Raw genomic sequence first — 26332 nt, 5'->3', positions numbered from 1 at the left:
CAGAGCCTAACCAGTGTTTTCCCCAATAAGTATTTTAGAACTAGAGATTTGTATGGCTCATTTGGAACCATTTTACCAGAAAAGTCAGCTGCAGGGAAAATGACTTAAAGGACACATGAAAGATGAACCAAGCCTGTCTTCGTGGTAACAGAAATATTGCTATTATTAATATCAGGCACTTAGAGAGTGCTGCTTTCCCAAGGAGCTCAAAGCATTGCACATATATTATCTTATTTCTCCTTGCAATATGTAAGGGAGATAAAAGACAGAAATAGGCAATCTTCAGAAAAGACTGTTTACTGAAGTCCATTTGGATTGAACTGGAACCAGACCAAATCATCACTGTCACTGAGAGAGAGATAATGAATCATATGCCAAGAAGCACCTGAATTCCTGTCACACTTGGCTGAATGTCAGAAGGCGGTAAACAGCTGCCCTCTGAGTAAGACATCTGTATCCAAACATTGTGAAAGAAACTATGCTTGGACTTTCTGGGTCTCTAAGCAGCTCTCAGGATGTAGAGTTGAACTTAGGGCCCGGTGTTCCCTTGGAGCTGTGCAGTCCCTGGGTGAGAGGGCTGTGTCCAGTGCCTGCCACTGACATCCTACTGATTCCAGCCTCTTGGGTTCTGATCTTCTCCATGGATGTTCATGGAATTCTGCCTGTAGAGTCAGGAGTGTTCTCTATTACACAGTTCCTCTCCTTCTGAAGAACACTGGGTACATTTAGGATTAGGTTAGGGAGGAGATGCTGGATTGAGCTCTGCCATGGCCAGAGCAGAGGGAGATTCCACACAGGATTGTATGTGTAAGAAGCTGTCTGTGAATTCAGCAATTTATTTTGTGTTCTATGTTCTTAGGCTTAATTCTAACTTATGTTCACCCTAAGTGAAATTTGGTCAAACAAAGACCTGGTGGTTAAAGAGCTAGAGGACCCACATCTAGATAAATGTGATGTTGCATCAGACTTGGAGGTTAATGGAGCCATCCTTCTTGTTTTTGTTGATGATGGGAATTTTGTATCAAGATAGAAGCATTTGGGGAGCAGTAGAATCATCACATAAAATGGCTTCTTCAGCATTGTGTGTTGAAAAAACCTTTAGATGTCAGATTCATATGAGCTTGAATGTCAAATCCCAGGGCCACATGTCCTTATCTATATATTTTTTGAAAGTTCTATCACCTTTGTGATTCTCAATTTTCCCATCTGTAAACTGAGAACCATAACATCTACTCAAGGGGTGGTTATGAGACGTAAATGCCACAGAGAAGGCTTTCCCTTAGGAAGACACACCCGGACGAGGCTGCAGGACACAACTATGGCAGCTTAGAAACACTGACCTCTTTGTTTTACCTTTCACTACAGGTAACTTGGAGGGTATTTCCATGAGATGATGAAAATTAGATACTCCCCTATGGTAAAACTCTGGAGCAATTGTGGCATCTCCTAACTATTTATTAGAAGAGCATTTGTTCATTCAGTCAGTCAGTGAACAAATATTTAGTAAACTCTTGGTACTGTGCTAAATAATACAGACTCTCTCTCTCTGATGGAAAAGGACATGGTCCTTGCCTTCAAAAGAGTGTGGCTGTTGTGTTTGGTGGATTCCTCACTACCAACCCCATTTAATGACGTAAAAACCGCAGGTGGCTCGAGTACAGTTCCTGTCCATAGAGCAATGAAAAGAAACAGCAAATGCTCCTCTGAGTTTTTGTAGCTCTGGGATTCAGCAATTCCAACTACACCAATTACAGTGTTTTCTGTCAGGGCTGACCTTTGAGGAGATTGCCTCAATTATGAAAGGTCAATATCTCCTGGCTCTGGCACAAGCAAGTCCTGAGCAAGGTAATAAAATGTAGCCAAATAACCCCATGGAAGTCCATTCCCTTGTCATCTAGCAATGACCTGAGGCTACCAGATCCATGTGGAACATCACGGTTGAATGGCTCTGAGAAGCAAGGTATGGGCTAGAGAGTGAGCCCTTATATTTTTGTATAACTAAGTTGTGTGGACTTTTTAAATTAGAAATTCAAAAATAAGTTTTCATAGTTAGTTAGTTGTTCCTCCTAAATTAATCATTTCAAAGGGTCATACGCTTCACACACAAATCATTAGGGTTGTCATAGGCAGCTTTTACAGGGCTTATTTCTCCAAGTAGGGTCCCAGTTTTTCATCTCGCTCCCTTGATACTTCTGGATTCCAGCTAAAAAGAGAAACCACAGCCACTGACATCAGCTGTATGGATGATAGTGACTCCTGACTTAGATGTGATCCCTTTTGTAAAGCTCCTTTGTGTGTGTGTGTGTGTGTGTGTGTGCATACTACAAGACCCTCTGATTCCACTCTCAAAAAGGAGAAGACAGACCAGGTGAATATTCTCTTCATAGAGACAAGATGAGGGATAAAAGTTCAGAGAGAAGAATGACTGAGTCAGACCCACAGCGATTCTGGGAAGTTGGCTTACCATCTACACAGTGTCTCCCGTGAACTGCAGGATCCTGCACTCTCACGAATTCCAAAGAGGTGTCTAGTGTGTCATTGAACAGGAAAACTGGTTTATCTTCAGGTTGGGGGAGCAAAATCAGACTGGGAGCTACTGAAGCATGTTTTCACACAGTATAGATTTCCTCATCAGGAAGGACACTAGACTCTCTAAGTCTTGTGTCCTAGACATTTGTTATTTTTCATTCTTCTTTTTTAAACAAACAAAAAAAATCTCTGGCTATCAGTTAGCAGAAGGACTTTTGATCACGTGCTGTTATCATACGTCTTTGCTCACTTTTCTCAGAGTACTGCTGGTAGCCCAGGATTCCATCTAGCACAGCACTTAGATATTTTTTGGCCATTGGGTAGTCTTCCATTGTATAAAACTTGGACTTTGCAGAGCTTAAAAAAGATCTTTTGGGTCACAAGGTCCATGGATGGGTTGAAATCCCTATCATTATATGCAACAGTTGCAGATAGGTACATTTTCTGGAGGAAAAAACTGATGTTCTTACCAGATTTTCAAAGCAGAAGGTATTAAAACCACTGATATGGATGAAGTTTCCCAAACTCTGGTAACTGACAGGGGACTGATAGAGATTAAAGGTCAATTGTAACTAGAGAGAGAAGAAGGAGGCAATTCTCAGACTGTTCTAAAGTATGAGCCTTATGATGAAGAGCCTTTTGAATGTGGGCCTGGGGCCTGGCTCAAAGAGAATATATTTAGGCTTTTGTGCCTGCATTCTGGATTCACAGTGGACTTCATCCCACCACTCTGTGATGAGTTCCTTAATGGAATGAAAAAGACTTCTCTAAAAGGGATACTTCACTTCCATCACACGTTAATTGTAATTTCATGGACTTTTCATGGCCAGCAAATAGAAAAGCTTTGCAAATTTGAATTGTGTTGAATCCTGCCAAGGCACAGTTTGACTTTCACACTATCAGAAGAACACCGTACCTTTTGCCCAATCCTCAATGTAAAAGCAAATGAGTGTCAGATCCCAAATAATCAAACAAAAAGCTGTGGGGAAAAGAAATAACTCAGAAGACAGAGCAGAATTGTTTAAAACCCTTCTTAATTAATAAACTCAGAGAGATTAGAAAATATATCTATTAAAAAAGAATTTGAATGCTATGAAAAAAAGAACAAGAAAAAGAAAGGCAAAGACTCCTACTGATAAAAACACAATTTTCAAATAAAAAAAAAATCAGTGAATGCATTAAAGTGGGGGAAATGTCTCAGAAAATAGAACAAAAATAGACAGAAAGGGGAAAAATGCAAGAAAAGATAAGACATAGGGAACCAATCCAGGGGGTGTATATTGGACTAACAAGCTTCCTAGAAAGGAAAAATCAAGAAAACAAAGGGAAATATATAGTATAAGAAATGAGAGAAGAGCTAAATATATTTCTCAGAGTTAAAATATTGCCATCTTGCAGTTGAAAGGAGGCATTGAATGCGGAGTCCAACTAATGGAAAGAATTCCTTATTTAGACAATAGACTTGTGAATTCAGAACATAAATAAGAGAAGACCTCTAAATATTCTAGAAAATTTTTTCAACTACCTATGAAGAAAAAAAGAAGCTGACTGACGTCATCTCAAAAGCAACACTGGATGCAAGAAGTCAATGGAGGGTGGGCCACGGTGGCTCAGCAGGCAAGAACGCTCACCTGCCATGTCAGAGGACCCAGGTTCGATTCCCGGTACCTGTCCAAGGGAAAAAAGAAGTCAATGGAGCAAAGACCTTGAAGTTTTGAGGGAGAATGACGTTCAACCTAGAATTTTATGCCTCCTCAAGTGGGAGGTCATAAAGGAAACTTTTAAAGTTATACAGGAACTCAGAAAATGTACAATTCATTGTTAGCAATGTTGAAGAACCAGGTTTAAGAAGGTGGAGGAAAAGAGTTGCTAAGCAGCAGCCAGAGTTACCAAAATTAGGCCACAACGTAGTCTGGTGGGACACCACTCCCACAACCGTGGAAGACTGGTCAGTGGAAATTTGTGTCACTGCTGCTGGCCCTGAACACCTGATAGCCCTTATACCACTGTCTTGCAGTCCATGGACTCTCAATCTTCCTGCCACTGTTGTCGCCACCAACAACTCCATGGTCCCTGCATCTTTGAGTCACTAGTTCTCAGAGACATCTGATAGGTAAAGCTTAGATAACTTTTTCATGGCCTAGATACCAAGGAGATTATGAAAGTGGATTCTGGACATTTTGAACTTCTAATAGAGGAAATTGGCTTTGCTTTCAAAAGCCTACTACAGTGGAGAGTTCCAGATACATAGAAAAGGAATTTAGCTTCTGAGTAAAATTTTACAAATGTCTTCAGAAGTTAGAGTAATATACTTGGTGCTGTCCTAGACGCAAAAATGCAAACCAAAAATAAAAAATGGAACTGGGAACTCCAAGTAAAACAAAAGTGAAAGTGTGTAATGGTCCAACTATGAAGCAAACTAGAATGTAGCTTGATTTTATGTGATGGGTTGAGCATAATGGAAGAAAATGCTCTTGACTTTGGTTCTAGAAATTCTCCAAACAATGACTCAGGAATCAGGAAGTGAGACCTGCAGTAAAGGAAATGTAAGCCTGGCATGCTGTTCAACACAATGATGCACAAAATTTACAAAATAGTAATAATTTTTATTTGTTGTTGTTTTCAATGTTCTGCCATCAATTTGTGCACAAGTACATTTGTGTATGATTGCTGGACACAGTGAAAATGCCAACGTGTAGATGACAGAAGATGAGATGTAGAGGGTAGGAGAAGAAGTGGAAGAAAAAGTAGAACACAAATATCTTCATCTTACAAATGGGTCGTCAATAAATATATCAAAAGTTAATGGAAAAAAAAGTCAATGGAATATGAAATAGAATAGTATATAAAATAACAAAAAGAGTCACTAGAAAAGTTTTTTTTTTTTTAATATAACCATCAAATGCTGAGAGGAGGAGGCCAGGGGCGTAAGTAAGTCAGATTTTCATCTTTCATATTTGGAAGTCAATAGAAAAGTTTCCTTAAAGACATATCTAGAATTATGATGAAAACCTCAGAAGAACTGAAGCCTGAGATGTGTTAAGAGATTTGGCTTCTTGGAAGTGAGAAAAAAGGAAAAAGCTGTGGCTTAGAACTATGTACTTACGTTCTTATTCTTAATTCATTCCTATGGGTGTGAATCCATTTTAAATTGGACCTTTTGTTGAGGTTACTTCAGTTAAGGTGTGGCCAAATGAATCAGGATAGGTCTTAATCCTATTCTGATAGTCCTTTATAAACAGAATGAAATTTTGACCCACAGAGAAAAAGTCACGGGAAGAAGCCAGAAGTTAATGGAACCCAGAGAAGCTGGGAGAGGAGATCATGTGCATTGCCACAGAAAAGCTAAGGATGAAGGATCACCAGCAGCCAGTCCAGAGTGCCATAGTTTTCTGAGAGAAACACTGTCATCACCTAGAAGATTCCTTGAATTTGGTCTTCTAACCTCAAAACCATGGGAAAATAAATCCCCATTGTTTCAGCCAACCTGTCACATGGTATTTGTTTTAACAGCCAGGAAACTAAGACAGACAGGAAGCCCTGCTTTTCATCATTAGCTTTTGATTTGTTACCTTGTGCAGTTATAACTTTTATGAACATTAAATTAAAAGCAAAACTACCCTTGTTAAAAAATAACCAAAATGGCATTTGTTTTTGTTTTTGTTTTTGTTTATTTCATGAGAAGACAAAGAGAATTTGTGATGTTAAAAACAGATTAAGGTGGTGGTTCAGCAGGCAGAATTCTTGCCTGCCATGCCAGAGACCTGGGTTTAATTCCAGGTGCCTGCCCGTGCAAAAACAAAACAAAACAAAACAAAACAGATTGGAAACCAGGATTACATTTAAAATGTTTTTTAGTATTTTTTTTCCATGTTTTGTCAAATATACAAGCAAAGAATAACAATTTGTTTATATTTTCACTGAAAATTTTACCAACAAAGATGTTTTAAAACATTTAAAATGTACTATATGTGCGCTTAATGTGGAATACAAAACAAAGCATACATTTTCAAATTCCTTTTGGCAGGTCTAGGTTTTTTTGCTTTATTACCTCCTGAATTACAATTTTAGAAGACATTAGCAAAGATCTGCAACAGAAAACTGTCATTTCAAAAGAAGCACCTTACTTTGATAGAAGTTGAGTTCTGCAATTAATTCTTACCTGTAGATCAATGGATCACATAAATGGTAGATCAACCTTGATGAGGTGGAGCTAACACAATCATTAGTGAAATCCTAACAATGCAGAAAAATCCACTGTGAATTTAGGTCAGTTTGCCTGCTTTGAAACAGTTTTCTCTGTATTATTTCATACTTGACTAGTCCTTATTGTGTGCTTGACATGTTTAGTAATGGGTTCCTAAACAATTTGGAATCTTCATGTATGAAAAAGTATTCACTTGAGCAACAAGAATGTGCATACATGGAGAGCACATCAACTTGAGGCTTTAACATTGGGGAGTAAATACAACATCATAAAAATTCTAAGATTTGTACTACACCTGGCAAGAATATGGGGAGGGGATGCAGGGAGAAAAGGGTCTGTTAAAAGGCTGGCGGTGTCACATTAAAGAATGATGGTACCTGTCATTTTAATTGTCAAGGGTGTTCTGTAGACCAAGATCTGATTGGGTTCTCATGCAGCTGCCTTCTCGCCATGGATCATTATTTGTGGCTTTAAGAGAGACAAAGCATCTTAGACAAAGTTGATTTTATGGGGAGTTAGTAGACTTGTTCTGGGTTTCATCATATCTCCGTTGTATCCAAGAGGATGAGGGATTTAGGAAAGACTGTAGGTATTCCTGGACAGGAACGTATCCTTCTTTCCAAGTCCAAAGTACAGAATAATCCAATTTTTATGAGCTTTCCAGGGGCTCATGCTTAGTATGAAGACCTTTTCTCTTGTTCCCACTTTTACCCAATGTTCTGTCTTTACTTTAGCATAAGGTTCAGAATTCTCAACCATTTTTATAGACATTTGAGAAGAAGCTTTGGAGGCAAGGCAAAGTTTTCCAGATGGTCCTGTGCCTGCAGGGTTATTCCTGCTATAGTCAGGTGAACACTTGTTCCCTTAGTCATACCGTTACCTCCTCAAAACCATCAGGTTAATTTCACACTGGTTCCTGGTCATTACCTTGGACACTGAAGGTGTTTTTATTTCCTGTGCTGCTCAAGCAAATACCATGAAATTGGTTGGGTTAAACAATGGAAATGTATTAACTTATGGTTTGGGGGCTAAAAGAAAGGCATCATCAAGACAATGCTGTCTTCCCAAAGACTGGCATTCTGGGCTGGATGCTAGCAGCTCCTCTGTCACATAATAAGGACTAGCATCTATCTCCTGGTCTTTCCTTCTCTCCCAGATTCTGCAGATGTCCAGCCACTTGCTTCCTGTGGCTTTCTCTCTCTCCCTCTCTGTCTCTGTCTGATTTCACTCCACTTACAAAGGACTACAGTAATAGGGTTAAAAGTCATCCTGGTTGGATTAGCCACACCTTAACTGAAATAGCCTCATCAAAGGATCCTACTTATAATGTGTCCACACTTACAGGGAAACATTAGATTTAAGAACATGTTTTTCTGGGGTACCTCCAGCTTCAAACAAGGAGTCTCCTTGTTTCTTTAAGATCTCATCTGATAGTTTTGACTAGGCAAGTTTCCTTAGTTCCTACTGTTAATACAGATTAGGTACAGAGGAGAGTCATGACTATGGCAAATAGTTATTAACATATACCTAATCTCTATCTTATTCTAAAATGTTTTTCCTCACCTTGTGTGAGACTTGCTAAAAACAGAATCCTTGGACTTTCTAAACTGAACTCTTGATCTTTTTCTCCAAGTCCATCATCTGTCTTGTTTCATTTAATGAATATATTTTCATCTTTCCCAAGTGCTAAATGGAGAAACCTGTGAGCAATCCTTGCTCTCTTTCACCACACTATCAATCTATTCCATGATCTAAAGATTTTACTTCAAATCCATCCACTTGTCTACATCTACTGCCTTGAGTCTAAACCACCTAAATCTCTTTCCTGGACCACGATGATAGACTTGTCAATCTCCTTGCTTCCTTTCTTGGGCCCTTGCAGTCTATTCTACACATGGTTGTTAAAGTGAACTTTGAAAAAATATTAACTGATTTCATCACTTCTCTTTGGAGTTAAAACCCTTCAACTGGTTGTCAGCTATACATTAAAAAATTCATGTTAATTCCTTAGCAAGTTTTAGGACTCCTTAATATGATCCTTGCCTCTGTTTTCAACTTCAGCCTGGACCATTCTCCCCATGACTCCCAATACTTCAAGTCCATTGGCCTTCTATAATTAAGTTGAATGTAGCCATGGTCTTTCTCCCTTTGAAGCATTCGTATGGCTGGAAAATTCTTTCTCCCAGTCTTTGCCTGAATAACTCCCTTCTACCTTCCAGAATTTACTTTCAATGCTATTGCCTTAGAGATGCCCTCTGTGACTCTTAAATTAGATCCTTTGACATTCACTTTTACACTAGAACTTTTCACAACTTGTAATGATTTGTTGTTGCATATGTTTGTGTTTGTGTGTGAGTTTTTCTAACATCTGTTTCCCTAGTCAAGTATGAGCGCTATGAAGGAAGGAACATTATCACTTTCACTTTCCTATTCCAAATACTTGACACTGTACATAGCTCTTAGTGGGTGCTTTAAAGAAAACTATATTGAATAGTTAAATGAATTGAGTTTAGCATATTTAGGAACGATTTCAGCATCATTAGAAAGAGTCCTTAAATGTGATTCTGAGTTCTGAGTACTCAACTAAGGAGCTATATAAAATTTTGAGAAGTGGTTGGCTATTAGTGAAGACAAGGCTAAGCCATGCTTCAAACATGCAGAGAGGAAGTGATATGGGTTGCTGGAATTGAAGGAAGGGAGATGTAGGCAAGGATAAAACAGGATCTAGACTAGACTTGAATCTTTCACATCTGTAAGAAGCTTCTTGACTTAAAAGCCAAGAAGTTCTATCAGGAAGGTCACAGTGGTTCAGCAGGCAGAGTTCTTACCTGCCATGCCAGAGACCCGGGTTTGATTCCCAGTGCCTGACCATAAAAAAAAAGCTTTTCTAGACTTTAGAAATATAATGTGAAACACATATGTAACTACAAATTCTCTAGTAGCCACATTTAAAAAGACCAAGAAAAACAGGTTAAATTAATGCAAATAATACATTTCATTTATCCAACATATCAAAAATGTTATTTCAACAAGTATTCAAATAGAAAATTTGTTAGATCAATAGATTGTGTTTTCTGTTTGTTGCCAGGAATGGCCTCTGTGAACTGGGACCTGGTGATGTTAAGCTCCCCCTATGCCAGGAGAGTAGAAATTAGAAGCTAAGGATTCTCCCTGCTTCTAAACCACCAGCAAAATGACAGCATTTTTTTAATGGAAGCATATAAAGAAATTAAGTTGATAATGGGTGAGATAGTGGGGTTTTTTTTGCAATAATGCTCCTCACTTTTAGTGTTTTTGCAAGGGCAGGCACCAGGAATCGAACCCAGGTCTCCTGCATGGCAGGCAAGAATTCTGCCACTTAGCCACCATCACACCACCCTCACTTTTTTTTGTTTTACAAAGGCTAAGATTAAGGTTGTCTCTGGCAATCCACACTTTTTCTTAATTTTTGTTATGATTATTTTCATTGGGCACGTGCTCTCTGTATTCGTGGAGTGCTTATTATTCACTCTATCTACTCAAATCATTCCCCATGTGCTCCACAACCCCCATTCCATTCCTGCCCTGCCATGCGCATGCATGCATATTCTTATATGTGTGCAACACATATACTTGCTCCCAAAGACAGCACTAGACGGTCCCACTCTATTAAGGCAGCACATTTGCTCTCTACTCTGTCTTCCCAGGTGAGACAACAGAATGCCTTTGAGTCTCTTTATTTCTTCCTAGGCTCTTTCTGTCCTATCATTTACTAGATCCTTCTGAGACTACTCAAAGCCTTTGGCTCCATGCCCAAAGAATAGTTTAGGCCATGGAAGAATTTTATTATACAACATTATATAGCAGGTGCAGAGTGCTAAGTGTTATGCTTGTCCTTGTCTTATTCAGAAAGTATTTAATTCAGGTGAAAATGGAGAGAGATTCTTTTTGTTCTTCTTTTTTTTTCAGCCTTAGCATTCATTTACTCATTCATTCATTAAGCAAAATATTATTTCTAAACACCTACTTTATCCCCGCTACTGTATAAGGAAAGATCCCATTTTATGTCCTGACTTAGTTCACAAATAAACTGTACACACATTCACCCAGACAATAAACGCAGTACAACATGAAAAATTCGGTAATAGGCAAATGTGTAAAGTGTCAGATTGTGGGCATTCTGGAGAGGGTAACAAGCTCTGCTTGCCTGCCAGATAAGCTGTGTTTGAACGAGGCCTTCAAGAATGCTATGCACTTTTGGCATTAGGTGGGGTATAGGTGGGGGAGCTGTCGCCTAGGCAGAGGAAACAAAGCAGGAAAGCACAGGGCACAAGGGCAATGGGCAACAGGTGGTCTGAAGTGATTGGGATTGGGAGTCAAGGCTGCCAAAGCCAAGAGTGGGCAGGTTGTGAAAAGCATAAGGGCTCCACCTGCCCTGGGAGCCTTCATACTCTTGCCCTCCAGAATATTTTTTCATTTTAAGTCTGAAGACAGAAACCAGAGAATCTTCTAGAATGTGGGGTTGGAAAGATGAGGAAGAAGCATGCTCCATTTTGATTTCTCTTCCTTCTCCTCCTCCTCCTCCTGCTTCTGCTTCTTCTGCTGCTTCCTCTTCCTCTTCCTCCACCATCTCCTCCTCCTGCTCCTCCTCCTCCTGCCTCTTTTTCCTTCCTCTATAAAATAGCAAGGATGCATCTTGTTTTAATTCTGCAAACAAAAGAGCATAGAAAGGCTGGACATAGGGGAATTTGGGTGCCATTCTGTACTAGTTTTCTATTCAAAAACAAAATGCAATTATCTCATAGACATAAAATGTTAATGAGCTGAGTCTCTGTGCCCACTGTGAACCATCCATGGGCTGCTGTGCTCTGGAGAGCTCTGGAGATTGCCAAGTAGAATGTCAGAATTCACATGACCTCAAAGCCCTATTGTGACCAAATGGCCCTTGGTATGAATTGGAATGTTCACACTCAGGCCTGTGAGCACAGAAAAAGGAGGTGACCCACCATCCCCAGAGGACTATGTAGTCTTTGCAAACCAGCATGGTCATGGGCTTGTTTTCTTCTGAACTGAGCCTGCAGAGCCTATGAGAAACTAAGAAAATCTAACATGAAAATCTAAGGCAAATTTGGGTGGGGATATCTGAAAAGCCACTACAATGGGAGAATGACTGATTAATCCTGTTGATTCTGCAGTACTGGTACTCAGACTCCAAGAGCCAAGACCATGCTTGCATGCTAATGAGGTGAGGCTAATCAGAAGGGCCAATCTGTTTTCTTCATTGAGTCACAGTCTGTATTTCCATAAAAAAATTAGTGTCTTGGCGTGACTTTTGCTAAAACTCTGCCTTGTGCATAAGGTCAACTCTAAACCTTTGCTGCTGACCTGAGCAGCCTATTCACTTCAGTTTTTCAAGAACAGGGATAGCAGGCATCCAAACTGAGCTCACAACCATAAAATATTTCTGTGCTCACATAAGCCCATCACAGAAACACCTTCACGCATTTCAGAAAGGGATAAAAGGGATCAATGAATTGAATTTTGTCCAACTTAAGCTTCTTATACTAAAACTAGTTTCTCCAAAATCTGTCACAACTTTCCTCATTCAAAAATTCTATGACTTCTTCATCTGTCATTGGATCTTCTATTATTGATCCACCCCTATGCCATCCCCATCACTCATTCACAGTTTGTTACTTTCTCTGTATTTTCTCAACTTATTCTTCCTTTCTTGAAAAGTCAACCTCTTCACACATTCTTCATATTCACTATAACTCTTTCCCCAATCATTTCTAGAAAATACAAATATCTCCCCTTCTTTCATTTTCATTTTACTGAATATTAAGTGCCTATTTTACATCAGAATTGGGTGCTGTAAAAAAAAAATAAAGGTAAATGTGCTGGTTTGAGACTGTTATATACAGTTCTTTTAATCAAACCTTGTGGCGGCAGACCCATTGTTGGGTGGAAATTTTTGATTAGGTTGTTTCCACGGAGATGTGACCCTGTGACCCTGCCCATTCAAGCTGGGTCTTAATGTGCTTACTGGTGTCCTCTAAGAGAGACATTTTGGAGAAAACACAGATGCTTGGAGACAGAAATGCCCCAGAAGATGTTAAACAAGAACCCACAGAAACTGAAGGACCCAGAACCTGGAGAGAGCCAAATAACGCTATGAGATGACATCCAGGGTTTGCCCCAGAGAGGGTAAGAAAGGACCTATAGATGTTTAGAGAACAAAATGCCCTGGAGATGCTAAGAAGACATGGATAGAAAGCCACTGGAATCAGAAACAGGAAACTATGAACCGGGAGCAAGGGCCAACAGACACCAACCACATGCCTTCCCAGCTGATGGTAGTGTTCCAGATGCTGGCAGCTTTTCCAGTAGCATCTTGTTGATGCCTTAAATTCAGACATTTTCAAGACCTTAGATCCGTAAATCCCCTTTGTAAAAGCCAATCCATTTCTGGTATACTGCATTTCAGCAGCTTTAGCAACTGAAACAGTAAGGGTTCCTGCCTTCAGCTTCTGATTTAAAGTTGAGATTTGTTAAGAAAGCAGTATACCAATAAGTGATAATCAAGGGTGAAACCAGGTGCCTTGGGAACCCTAAGAAAAATGGGTAGGACAATGACTAAAGAGATAAAGGAATGCCTTACAAAAGAAGTTGCATTTGAAATGAGACTTGGTGAATGTGACTGATATTTGATTTCTGCTTGTTTTCAGCACCTGTGTACTTTACACTGTGGCATTCAGTTATACACAGTGTGACGGTCTTTAAAAATATATGATCTACTTCGCACCCCATCTTTTCAATCATGCATCTGACCTCCCTGGAAGACAGTAAACTCTTTTAAGTGCAAGCCTTGCCATCTTTTTCTCTTGTATTCCTCAAGCACACACTAAGTATTCAATTAACCCTAGCTGAGTTCTTGACACATTATCATCATGACAGTTTCCAATAGTTTGTGGTTACCTTATACGTGGTGAAGTGGAAAAAGACAAACCCTCCTTTAAAACAGGACGTGTTATGCAGAATAACAGTGTGATGCATCTCAAAATACTCTCGTCCACTTTAAAGCCGTTGTACCATTGGAATCTGCCTAAAACCCACAAAAGATTCTATAGAGACCTCTTTAGAGACATTGAGATCTTGGAACCTAAATTTAGAACCCAAAGTAACTGATGTTGGCCTCATATCAACCTTTTTCAGAGCACAGCTAATTCCGCCATATGGTCTAGAAAGTTCAAAAGGGAAACCCCAAGTGGGCAAGGCCTACACGGGGAATGTGGGCAGTCTCTGCTGCCTCCATTTCCAGGCCAATACTTTTATCTCTGAAGCATATTTCCTTTCTCCATGGACTTGGTATTTAGTTGAAGCCTAGTTTGCTATATGGTAAGCTGTTCATGGCCTCATGAAGTGCTGGAGTCTTGGCTAATGATTTTTCCCAAGAGTGATATAGCCAGCTTTCTTACTGGTTGGAATGAATTGACCATTCATGGGCGACCCAAAACATGAGGGGGTCAGAGCTGTAGGGACCCCACATTAGGGTGTCAGGGTTATGTTAGGCTCTAGCAAGATGCAAGTATTCTTCTCAGAGGGATCCATACCTGTGTCACCTCCTTTGACCTTTAGAAGTCAGCAAAACCAGAATCTTAGTTGATCAGACATCTGCTCATGCTGTTTCCTTCCACTTCGCCACCTTCCGTGGTGGGATAGAATGGAGGGCTGGGCATTTGAACATCTCTCTGTAGTATTACTTACCAGATTTCAGCTATCACCATCATACAGCCATACCTTTTGGAGTAGCAAAGCCTCACCATCGAAGGTACTTGATTTCTGGACTGCCAGCTCATGTTCAGGAATGTTAGCTTCCCAATGGTCGTGCTAAACAGTTTTAGGAAACGCTGATACAACTGTAGCAATTTTCCCCAATTTGTTCCTGACAAAGAACTCTCTTCAAAACTGAATTGGCTTCTTTTCTTTTGTTAGAAAATGCTGGTAAACACAATTAGCCTCATTAACCCCAGTTTCTGTGTCTGAACCGAAAATTAGCCTACAATCATTGGTTTACTGGAAAGCACAATTGTAATTAGTCTTTAACTGACTGATATGAAAATCTGCCTCTTCTTTAATTTCTCTGACATCTCAGTGCATAGGAAAGCAAGTCTGAACTCTCCCGCACTGGCACTGGGGACAGGAGTAAAAATAAATCAGGGATTTAAAGCAAGGCGCTCAAGCTGAGACATGAAAACCGATATACTGTACATTGAAATTGGAGACGAGTTAGACATTCGTCAGGGAGGCTGATGATGAGGAGAAGGTAGATGCTGTGAAGCCAGTTCCTATCCCCACTCCTAATATATGCAAAGAACTTTGCCGGTAACACTGACGAATCTGCGATCCATAGGAATCGTCAAATGACTACGTGCAAAAAAATAGATATATACTGGGAAATAAGTACTTGCTGCATTGGCAGAGGTGGAAAATGACTGGCCTCAGTCTTTGAGATCCATATCATTGACCCACTTTCACAAGAGCAAAGTCACATTTCATGAGTCGTCTTGGCACTTCTTCCTTCTGCAGACTGGCACCTGAAGATGAAGCTTCCCGGCCTTGTGATCACATCACTGGGAGGATGGGCTGAGCAGTGAGCCTAGGAATCCATAAACTGCACAGCCATCCTCACTCCAGTGGCTGGTGGCCCCAAGAAATTGTTCGGTGCAGAAAGGACGAGGTGTTGCATTTGCTTTGGCTCAACAGATACTCTGCTGGCTTAAAGGGAAATTAATTTGAAGTAGTTCAACTAAGGTTTTTGGGTCTGGGTTTAGCAGAGTGTGAGTTGGATTATCACTGGGGTGGCACAGCAGGATGTGTGCTTTCTGGTTCACCTTTGAAGGGCACTGATAAGGACGAATCTCTGAGTCCTCAGAATATGCGGCTACTGGGGCCCCATGTGCATGGAGTGAGGCAAGGAAAGGGAAAACCTGTAGGTCCTTTAGGCTGAAGCATGGATAACTTCAAATAAATCTCACCGTATTGTTGTGTCCTGAACTGAGAGATGGGAGATCTATTTGTGGCATCAATTCTCTCTTAGCCTCAGTTTTCCCTCTGCAGAAGTGGGAGTTTGGAGGTCATCTATCTCTAAGACCCCACCTAGCTCTGGCACTCTGAAGGGATTCTAAGCAGAGCTATGATTCACAGCATGCACAAGTATTTGATTCCTTAACACAGACATGATTTCTTTCTTTGCCCCCCTCATCCCCTTCCCCACACTCCTTTGCTCACTTTACTCTCACTAAAGAGTCTTAATCTCTGAGTTGTTTCTCTGTAGACTCAGATGATGCCCTGTAGCCAGGCACTTGCTCAAGACTCTGAATTGTCTCCCCTCTGGCTGGAGGGCTGTGAAATGGAGCTGAGCTGTTGTGTCTCGGTGCCCAAACTGCAAATGAGAAATCTTATAATTCAAATTGAAGTTCTTCAGTGTCCCTCCCTGCAACTCTTATCAAGCCCCGTAATAATGAAATAAAATAGTCACCAAGTGAGGAAATAATCCAGGGCAGTAAAGTATCTTTTATTAGGCACCTAAGGCATTGGATCCAAATAAAATAATGAAAGGAAATTAATATTATTTCCTCTCCGCTCATTGGAGAGAGTAGTGGGTGACACTTGACTGAGTAGCAATATCTTTGAAACATCTTCCTTATTCTCTTCAGCATTGTTTATGCAAGAGGCTCTGTCTTTGCAATAACCTGGATGGAAATGACCTTGTTGTTGGACAAAATAATTGGATCTAATTACTTGGAGCCCTGTGATGGGGGGTCTGAGCTGAGATTTCTGTTTAAGAACTTTCAGGAACATCTACTGTGTTCCAAGAACGATACTAAGCCTCTTACTTGCAGAAACATGTCTTTGCTTAGCTTCCCCCTCCCTCCTCTTTATTCCACCTTCTCTGGCCCCTTAGCCTTATGATCCTTTCCATTTTATTTTTTGTTTATTTCAAACAAGCATCACATATCCTACAGGAATAGGAAAGAGCTTGAGGGTGGTTATTTTGACAAGACATTGAGGATAGAGTCTCCCACCCCACCCCCTCCTCTGGCATTCATTTCTTTCATGTTTCTTTTGCATAATTAGACACAGAAAGGTCACCTAGCCTGCTGGCAATAGTGGGAAATGGGAGAGGGGACCATAAAGTAAAAGCAAACAATCAACATGAGGAAGTCAACACTGTGTTCTTGTTTTTCTTCCAGTTTCTCTAGAAAGAGATTAGTTATTTATTGATTATTCCTATGCCACCTATTTCCCCAAAGATTTTGGTAGTGCCTCAGTAACACCTGCATGCTCCTAAATTTAATTTTTTTGGCAAAATAATAACAACAAAGCCATCCAAAAATCTGATTTGAATGTTTCCAACTTACAGTGAAAAAAAAAAAGTCTCAGCTGAAACATCTGTGTTCACTTGTTCCAGTCCTCTGATCCACCATCCCGTCCTGCTGTGTGTGTTGTTGGCACCCGCACTCTTGTTCTGCTCAGATGCAAGCATTGAAACAGATGCAACCACAAGATTTGACTCTTTCCATTTCTTGCATGTTCTTGGCCTAGACCGGTGAGGGGTTCAATCTGTATTTCCAAGTGCTTAAGGGGTCCTCAGTCAGAATGAACATTGCTTTCAATAGAGCATCCTGCCTGCAAGGTGGCCACCCCTCTGGAGTAGTTTATATAATCGCTCTCATGATGGTGGTCCTTTTGAAATTCTGAGCCTTTTAGTTAGACTGGGTTGTTGCCATTTTGTGACCTGGGCTTTCTCACTCCAAAGTTTTGTTCATTCTATTCCTTTGGCCTGAAAAGTCCTTCCTGTTTACATTGCCTGTCATAATCCTCCTCGTTCTTCATGGTTTTGTAGAAAGCCTACTGACTCACAAAGACTTTGGCATCAGCTATCAATTGCCACAATAGAGTTGAGTTACAAATACCCAAACCTTGGTGGCATGCAGCAGTAAACATCTATTTTTCACAAGTCCTCAGTCAGCTGCTTGGTTCTTATGGCCTCAGCTGGGCTCACCTATAGGTCTGCAGACAGCTATGTGATGTGGTGGAGGGAGGCGGGGGAGGGGAGGACAGGGGCAGTTCTGTTGACCTTGGTTGGGCTCTCTCACACGTGAGGGGGTTGGCTGGCTGTAAAGTGGCCTAGGATGGTCTTGACTAGGACAACTGGCCTTTCTTCTACATGATCTCTCATTCTCCAGCAGATTAGCTTGGGCTCATTCTCAGGGTGGTGATAGGGTGCTAAGCCTCCCTGAGGCTTAGTCTCAGAGCTGGCACATGATCACCCTGTCACATTCTATTGGCCAAAGAAAGTCATAAGGTCAACCTCACTTTGAGGGTTGGAAATCTGAACTCTGCCCTTTCATGAGAGGAATTGCAAAATCACATTGCAAAGGGCGTGGATGGGAAAAATAAAGAATTGAGGAATTCTTTTCAATCTACCACAACTTTCTTGATTACTTCAGTCATGATTTAAAAAAATTTTTTTGACAGTAATTAAATGGATGTCATTTAGGTACTTGTCTTATCTCTCTTACCAAACTCTTTAAAGTCAGAGGCTGTGTCTCTTTCATTGTTTGGGTCCCAAGTTATTTAATGCAGTACCATCCTCCTATTAAGTAGAATAGAAACAGTCTACAAATAAGGAAAGATACAAAAATAACTAAATAAATAAACAAATAATCACACAGAAGTTGTAAGCTGGAAGATAAACTTCAGAAGTTTATCTGTTCCATCAGTCTGCCTTGCATTAAGTAAACTGCTCTACATAGAAGTCAAACAACAACAAAAACACTTTGCAATGCAGAGATGTCCTTCTCCTAATCAATGCGCATTGCAAAGTGTGTACCATCCATTCACCCTAATGTACCAACTCTAATTTTACAATTTCTTAGCAAAAAGAGACATTCGTTTTCCCAACTTCATCTTAGGCTTTACTCCTTTCCTTGTCTCTTCTCACTGTGATTGAACTATATACTTCATTGGTGATGGCATGTTCTTAATGTTCAAAGCTTAAAACAGAGCCCACTTGTCCAGAGCAGTGCCTGGCACACCACAGGTGCTCAATGGCTGCTTATTGGATGCAGAGATACATGGTCTCTTATGGTCTTTTCTAATGGAGAGGGACAAGAACTACTCAATGACCCTTCATGGAATGTTGTCTTCGGGAGCCTCTTTTCTCATCCCCCTTCCTGAATTATAGCTCCCAAGGGAACTGATCAACCTTGGGTCTTCCAGGCAACACTGAGTCCCCATCCTCTGAACACTTTCCATCTTTTACTTTAGCCAGTGCTGTATTTTAGGAAGACTAAGTCTATCCCAGTGGGTGATACGGATCCTGTTTTGAAAAGAAAGAAAAGATTCAGTTCTGCATTGATTCATTTAAGAGCTCTCCACTATGTGGAATGCAACTCAGTGTATATTTCAGGCTTTAATTGTAACTTGTTGTCACCAAGACTTTTCCTGCCACTGTTACTTGAGTTTTAGGTTTGTCAAATTCAACATCAAAGGGAATCTTTCACCATGTGTATATGCCCACATCATTCTCCTGGTTTGATTTAATTCCCCAGCTAAATAACTGAAAAAGAATGGCCTATTTTTCCTTCCACTTGGAGAAGAGTTTTTAAAGAAAGCCTTATTTAATCTCAAACCTAATTCCGTGCTCTTTATTGTTCATTATTGTTGAGTGAGTTCTTAACCTCAGTTTACAGTACAATGTATCTTTCAGATTCAGCCTGAATCATTGTTTTTAATCAATCCCCTATCATCATATGACTATAAATAGCTCAGTGACTTCAGAACAATATAATGTCTAGACCTTATTGGCAATTTATCCTCAACCGCTAGCACATCTCTCCGCTATCAGCTAAAAGCAGTCTATTCAAACTTAATGGCTTAAGCCAACCGAGATCATTAAAAGGACAGTCCCCTCCATCTTCTAACTTTCCAGGATGGTCTACCATCCTCTGTGACTGTCAAGATTCTCTTTCTTTCCTGAATTTGAGTCTTCTCTGAAACTGAGTCTTTCCTATCAGAAAGAGACAGCTTTCCACTTTGCTTTTTTTTAAAAGGAAAAATTTCCCCTTCCCGAAAACCATTTGGAAACTCATATACTAGTACTCTCATAGGACTAGCTAGAAATGGTTGCCAGACCTACAAATTTGTAGCCTATTTCTGCAAGACAGGCTATATTTCTTACGATGTTTTGGATCAGAGATCAAAACACAGCTCTAGCTTAGACCAAAGGGGGATATAGTGTCCCACGTGAATTAGAAACAAATGGATGCAGCAGCCTCATCATTATCAGGTGTCTCTCCCTCCCAAACTCAGTCAAGATGAAGAAGAAACTAACTTGATTCTTTTTCATCGCTCTCCTGCAAACCCATTCTTGACTGTTCACAGTATTCCCCCTCTGGCCAAATCTGCTGCAAGATTCAGAGTTTTGCAGTTGCTTTCAGGAAATAAAATGTCCTGCCCAACCTAATAACAAATCTCTAGACTCTCATCCAAATTAAAACTTGTCTCTACCACCTGCTGGAGAGAGCCCCAAGCTTGGAAACCTGTAGTAAGGCAGGGAGGCCATGGTCAGTTTCTTTTCTCTTCCCCTCCCCTCTTCCACCCTTGAGAGGATTAAGTGGGAGTAGACAAGATGGACAGGAAATGTGCACAGCTGGTGCAGCTGTTTCTAGGTATTGGAAATCTCTGGGTGTGGCAGATGTAACATTGCTGGTTCTTTGGCTTATGGTATTTCTGTGGCTTTGCTCGGTACTTTCATCATCAGACCTCTGACTGAAATTCCCTGCAGCACTTACAGCACCCCATCAGCCCGCAGACTTACAGGAATCCATGCCATAACGTCCACTCTGGATCACAGGCGAGAGGGGACTTGGCCCTGGGCCCTGCCCTATAGAGGGAACTTGGCTCTGGGCCCTGCCCTATAGAGGGAACTATCTGGCCCTTCTCTGGCTGTACCCCCTTTTGGGGCAAGGAGTTTGTGGAGGCAGAGGTCCATGTCCACCCATCATCCACCCCTCACCCCACTACTACACCATGCACTTGATACCTAAAGCCCTAATTTCCTTTTTCGTGGAGAGCCTCCAGGGGCATTGACTCTGAAGCATTCTGTTTGCTCGTGCAATGTTCCCACAGCCAGACTCCGTTATGCAGGGGGAGGCAGGAAGCCATCAGGTGGACAAGAAACTGTTAGAATCCTTGGGGTAGGCTGAGGGGGTGTCGATGGGCCACCGCAAGGGTTTCTATACCTGGGGATTGGATAATATGATTTACAGCCTACACTAGAACCCCATAGATGAAGTACATGCAGGGGGAAGGAGGGCAGGGGAATGCATTTCACAGAAGGAGAAGAGGGCATTGTGGCACATCTACCTGAGGTCAGGGTAGGGAGAACTTAAAATGTCAAATAGCCAGCTAAGATCTTTGCAGCAGCTTGTTTCAAAAATTTTAAAAGTGAAATCTGAAAGGTTGCTTTCATGTAGCTTTTTAGTTTGCAATTGTTTATTCCCGATACTTTCTCAGAGATTTCCCCTAATAATACAGACCTCTTCCTTTTTTCTTTGCTTGCCTTCGTCGTTTGGGAGAAACCTTTATTCTTCAAAGACAGCGAAAGCAACATTTATTGAGCAACTGCTATGTGACAGGCATGCACATTAGATACCGAGGCTCCGAAGAGAATAAAGCACAGGCCACGCCCTCAGGCTGGGGCAAGGTGTCTCTGTGTCTGCCCCCCAAGCCAGTCAGAAGCCTGGGGTTCCCCACTAGGAATGCTGGGTGAGCCCTTCTTTCTTTCTTCTTGCTCCCTCTGATTCCAGAATGATGTTTTGAGCGCTGTTTGTTCATCTGCTTCCTGAGTAAGGTATTGAACAGGCTCTTCTCGTCTCTCGGATGCTACTTTAAAGGGAAATCTCTCTCTCTCTCTCTCTCTCTCTCTCTTTGATCTGCCACTATTGAACAGTAGGCTGCTGTCTGGGGAACTTTATGCTTTATCACATTCCAGGTAGAATAATAGCGTTACCATCAACTGGGCACATTCCCTTACTTTTTCTAGCTGTATTTTCCCCCCTACTGAAGTGTTTTTACTGTCTCCAATCTTCAAACCTTTCCCATGAACTCTCAGGCAGAGAATTTATTTTAATTTTCTGTATTCTCACTTTCTAATACCACTGAATAATCTACCCTGCTGACCTTTCGCTCTCATCAACTTGACGGATTTTTATGTTTTGCCGATAGTTTTTGCATATTTTTGCTTTTATTCTTCCTTTGCAAGAACTGACCCCGCTCACATCTTTGTTCACCTCCCCCTGACCTCCCCTTACTGCTCATGCATTTCTCAGCAAGTGTGTGTTGCCCCCTGAGTTGCTTGGGTCACAGCTCCTCTTGGACTCCAGTTCATTTCCCTTCTGTGCCCTTAAACTTCTCCTCCTCTGGCCTGGATTTAGTGAATTACCCACCTCTCGTTTGACTGCAAAACTGAATTTCAGAGATCAGGCAACCTCTTTACCCACCCCATCATTGGTTCCCGTCACACACTTATTGACTTGGGTTAGTGGAAGTCCACCGTGAGGTTGGTTTTGATGGACAGTAGTGGCAGAAACATTGGCAATGCCCTCAGGCCTCTCCCCAGGCACAGGGGCCCCTCTTCCCCTTCTTTTTATTAGGTATCATGACTCTGTTACAACATGCTAAGAGAGCATTTCATTAATATTTTATTTTGGCACAGTTGTCAAATCACAGTGTTGCCAGAATAGTACAAAAACAATCAACAACAAAAACTCCTGTATACTCTTCACCTGGAGAACCATTCAAATTCTGCCTAGCGTCCATGCGACATCCTTTAAAGCAGAAGGTCCATGCTAGGATCACACATGAAGCAGTTGTCAGTATCTCCTAGTCTCTTTCAATTAGGAAAAGTCCCTTAGTCTTCTCTGATCTCCAGAACCTTGCCATTTTCGAAGATGGTAGACCAGTCATTTCGTTGACTGTTCCTTCATTTGGATTCATCTGATGCTTCTTCATGATTAGATCTCGATTATATATTTTGTGGCAGGAATATCAGAGATGCCAGGATCTTTCCATTGCATTCTATCAAGTTGCACCCGAGGCTTGTTGGTACTTTTCATGCTGGCATTTACTTTGATCCCTTGATTAAGATGGTACCTGCCAGGGTTCCTCACTGTCAAGTTACATGTCTTTGTAATTAATAAATACATTCTGGAATGATACAAAATGATAGAAAAAGATGTAAAATTTTATCCCTCATTGATTTCTATCTGCAAGTTTTAGCACCCATTGTTATGTTTCTTGCTTGAATTAATTATATTACTATGATGATTGCCAATGGTGATTTTCCAATACCATCATTCCTTCTACATTTATTAGTTGCCTTCTTATTGTACAGAAGAGCTTTTTCTCTCCACCCATTAATTTGTTCATTCATTTATTGGTATCAGTGCAGACTCATGGCTTCCTATTCACTTTATTATCATTATTTAACTAAGTTTGCACATGTTATAGCCAATGAAATAACTAAAATAATTTTAAGATATAATCAACTGGAAATATTTCTAAATCTCGACCTGTAATTGGCTGAAATTCAGTTTTGAAAGAATACTGATTTTTAAATGTGTTACCCTTACTCTTTTTCTGCTATTACTATTTCAAGAAAACACATGCAGAGCTACAAATATCCAGGTTTCTTCAACTCTAATATGAAAGTCCTTTATAGAATGATTACTATGAATCCCCACTTCTCTTTACTGATATGGTAGGAAGTTACTATACATTTTCTTATCTTTTTTTATGCAAAGGAAGTAATCTGTGTAGCTCTTCTTCCTCACTCAAAGGTCTAGATTCTGTGATCATTCCCTGCATTCCATCAAGCATGTCACCTAGCAGTTGTGGATAAAACATGTCTGCTTACCTTCTCACTGGGCTTTTGCTATTTAATGGCTAATCACTAATCCAAGTCTTATCACTATAAGGCATTCATGATCCTGGGTCTCTCCATGAATTCATCCCTCTCAGTCTCATTCTCTCTTTGCCTAGAGTCTAAATGTCCTTCTTCTATTCTGTGAAGTCCTCCAAATTCTCTGCCAGTCTCCTTTTAGTATTTTCAGGAGAAAATTGTCTCCTGATATCCCTAATAATAGGGTATGGCAGCAGAACTTCTGCTCTCAAACAATTTGCCAGAACAGTGGGGTTCTCATTTTAAGTTTTTATTTTTTTGAATCCTCCCATCACTCATATTTCTGCTTATATTGGCCACAGTTGGAAGTTGGGTCCAGCTCTGTAGTCAGTCATGGGCAATGACTCTCAAATTTGGATGGCTGTGTTCCTCAAGTCATGGCATCTTTCCAACATTCCTAGGGACAGCCTTTCCCCAAGCATTTTTCTTCTCTGGTATTAGGGAAATAGAAAATTCCATTTTATGCCCATTAAAATTTGCTGACATATTTCACTTATGAGTGAAGAATGTGATGAGAAGTGTAGACCTTGAAGACTAAAACAATAGGAAAAAATCAATTTATGGAACCCATATGCCCATTAACAGAGAAACAGTTAAATAAATGGGAATACACCTACTTAAAGGAATATGCTAAAATGGTAAACAAGAATGAATTCAATTGCTGGATGTTGAAGGCCAAGGTAAGGGGCAAAAATCAATTTATGGAACCCAGATGTCCATCAACAGAGAAAGAGTTAAATAATTTATGGCACATCTACATAATAGAATATTGTGCAATGGCTAACAAGAATGGATTAGACTGATACGTATTGACGTATCTCCTTATCAACTGAAAAAAAAAAGAGAATAACACTTCTTATTCATGTACAAAAACAGGTATATATATATATGCATCTACATAAAAAAGACCCAGGAATGAAATGGATGGATGGGATGACACATAGCAGATAACCTCTATAGAGAGGAGTGGGACTGGCTTTGTGTTTAGAGGATTGGATAATGGGCCAGAAGTGAATTTTTATGTTTTGCTCTAGATGTCTCCCATTGCTGAAGACCTTTACAACAAGTGTGTTTTCAGGTAGCATTTGCAGTGGCTTGCTCAAGGGACACTAACCAGTGGGCACTGATTATTAAATATTCAGGAGTTTTGTGAGCTATTTGTAAAAGCATCAGTAGCTTCAAGTCAGCCACCACGGGAGTAGTCACACCATGGAAATCAGCAAATATCACAAATCATGGATTCCCCACTGTCAGAACAAGTTTACTACGCACCATTTGTGCTGGTTTGAAGCTGTTATATACCCCAGAAAAGGCCGTGTTCTTTTAATCCATTCCTGAGGGGGGGGTCTTTTGATTAGGCTGTTACAATTCAGATGTGATCCACCCAATTCAAAGTGGCTCTTAATCCTTCCCTGGAATCTTTTATGAGAGGATAAAAGGCAGAGGAATTTGGATAAAGCACAGAAAGAAACACACAGAGAGAGCGTTTAGGGAGAAGTATCGCAGAGATGCTAAGAGAGGACCCACAGAAGTTCATAGAGGAAGCCACTGGAACCAAGAACTGAAGGCAATGAACTCTGAGAGTGAAGAACCATCAGACACAGGACACATGCCTTCCCATATGACAAACATATCCCAGATGCCAGCAGCCTTTCTTCAGAGTCCAGGTATCATCCATTTGATGCCTTAATTTGGGCATTTTTATGGCCGAAGAAATGTAAATTGTCAGTTAATAAATCCCCGTTGTAAAAGTCAACCTATTACTGGTATACTGCATTCCAGCAGGTTCAGCAAACCAAAAAATCATTGCATTTGTGTAATTAAATAAAAATATTAAAAATAAAGAACTATTTTTAAGAACGTGTATCATCATCAAGCAGTTGTTATTATTGGGAATACTTTAAAATTTTTCCCTAAAAAGTTTCAGTGAAAATAATCTCCCAAGCATAAAAGCAAAGGTTTCTTAGAGAACAAAAAAATGCTAAGCATAGAAGAAATAAGTTGATAAACTGGACTTTATCAAAACTAAAAACTTCCACACATTAAAAGGTCCTGTTAAGAAAATGCAAAGGCAGGCTGGAAACTGGGACAATATATGAAATCAGATAGATAGATAAATAGATAGATAGATAGATAGAGATAAATAGATAGATATAGGTCTGACTTGTATCTAGAATATGTAAACAAATCCTCTGTAAATAACAAAAAGACAAACAACTCTAATAAAATAGACATAAGATTTATATTGACATTTCTCAAAAGAAGTTATGCAAATAGTCAATAATCACAAGAAAAATGCTCGATATCATTATAGGGAAATGAAAATTAAAACCGTAATGAAATGCCATTTCATGTCTACTAGAATAACTAAAATCAAAAAAAGTGTCAAGGATATGGAACAACCGGCACTCATTCACTGCTGGTGGAAATGACAAATTTTGTAAACAATTTGGAAAACTGTTTGGCAGTTCCTTGTAACATGAAACACGCATCTACCCTTTGATCTTGCAATTTTGCTCGTACCCCTGAGAAATGAAAACATACCTGCAAAGAGACTGTATGAGAATGTTTGCAGCAACTTTATT

The 26332-nt window shown here is 40.3% G+C and overlaps 1 long non-coding RNA gene across 1 annotated transcript in view; it reads left to right on the top strand.

Annotated features, from left to right (window-relative positions):
* The first annotated feature begins 11676 nt into the window (after positions 1-11676).
* The window catches only part of LOC143655147 (uncharacterized), a 62301-nt gene continuing 47645 nt past the window's right edge, over positions 11677-26332 (top strand). Inside the window, exon 1 of the long non-coding RNA XR_013162070.1 lies at positions 11677-11960. This is a non-coding gene — a long non-coding RNA (uncharacterized LOC143655147). The remainder of the gene's footprint in view (positions 11961-26332) is intronic.

The sequence above is a fragment of the Tamandua tetradactyla genome, chromosome 14 (assembly GCF_023851605.1).
Source record: "Tamandua tetradactyla isolate mTamTet1 chromosome 14, mTamTet1.pri, whole genome shotgun sequence".
NCBI classification, from domain to species: Eukaryota; Metazoa; Chordata; class Mammalia; order Pilosa; family Myrmecophagidae; genus Tamandua; species Tamandua tetradactyla.
This window is presented reverse-complemented; position numbering and strand designations above follow the sequence as displayed.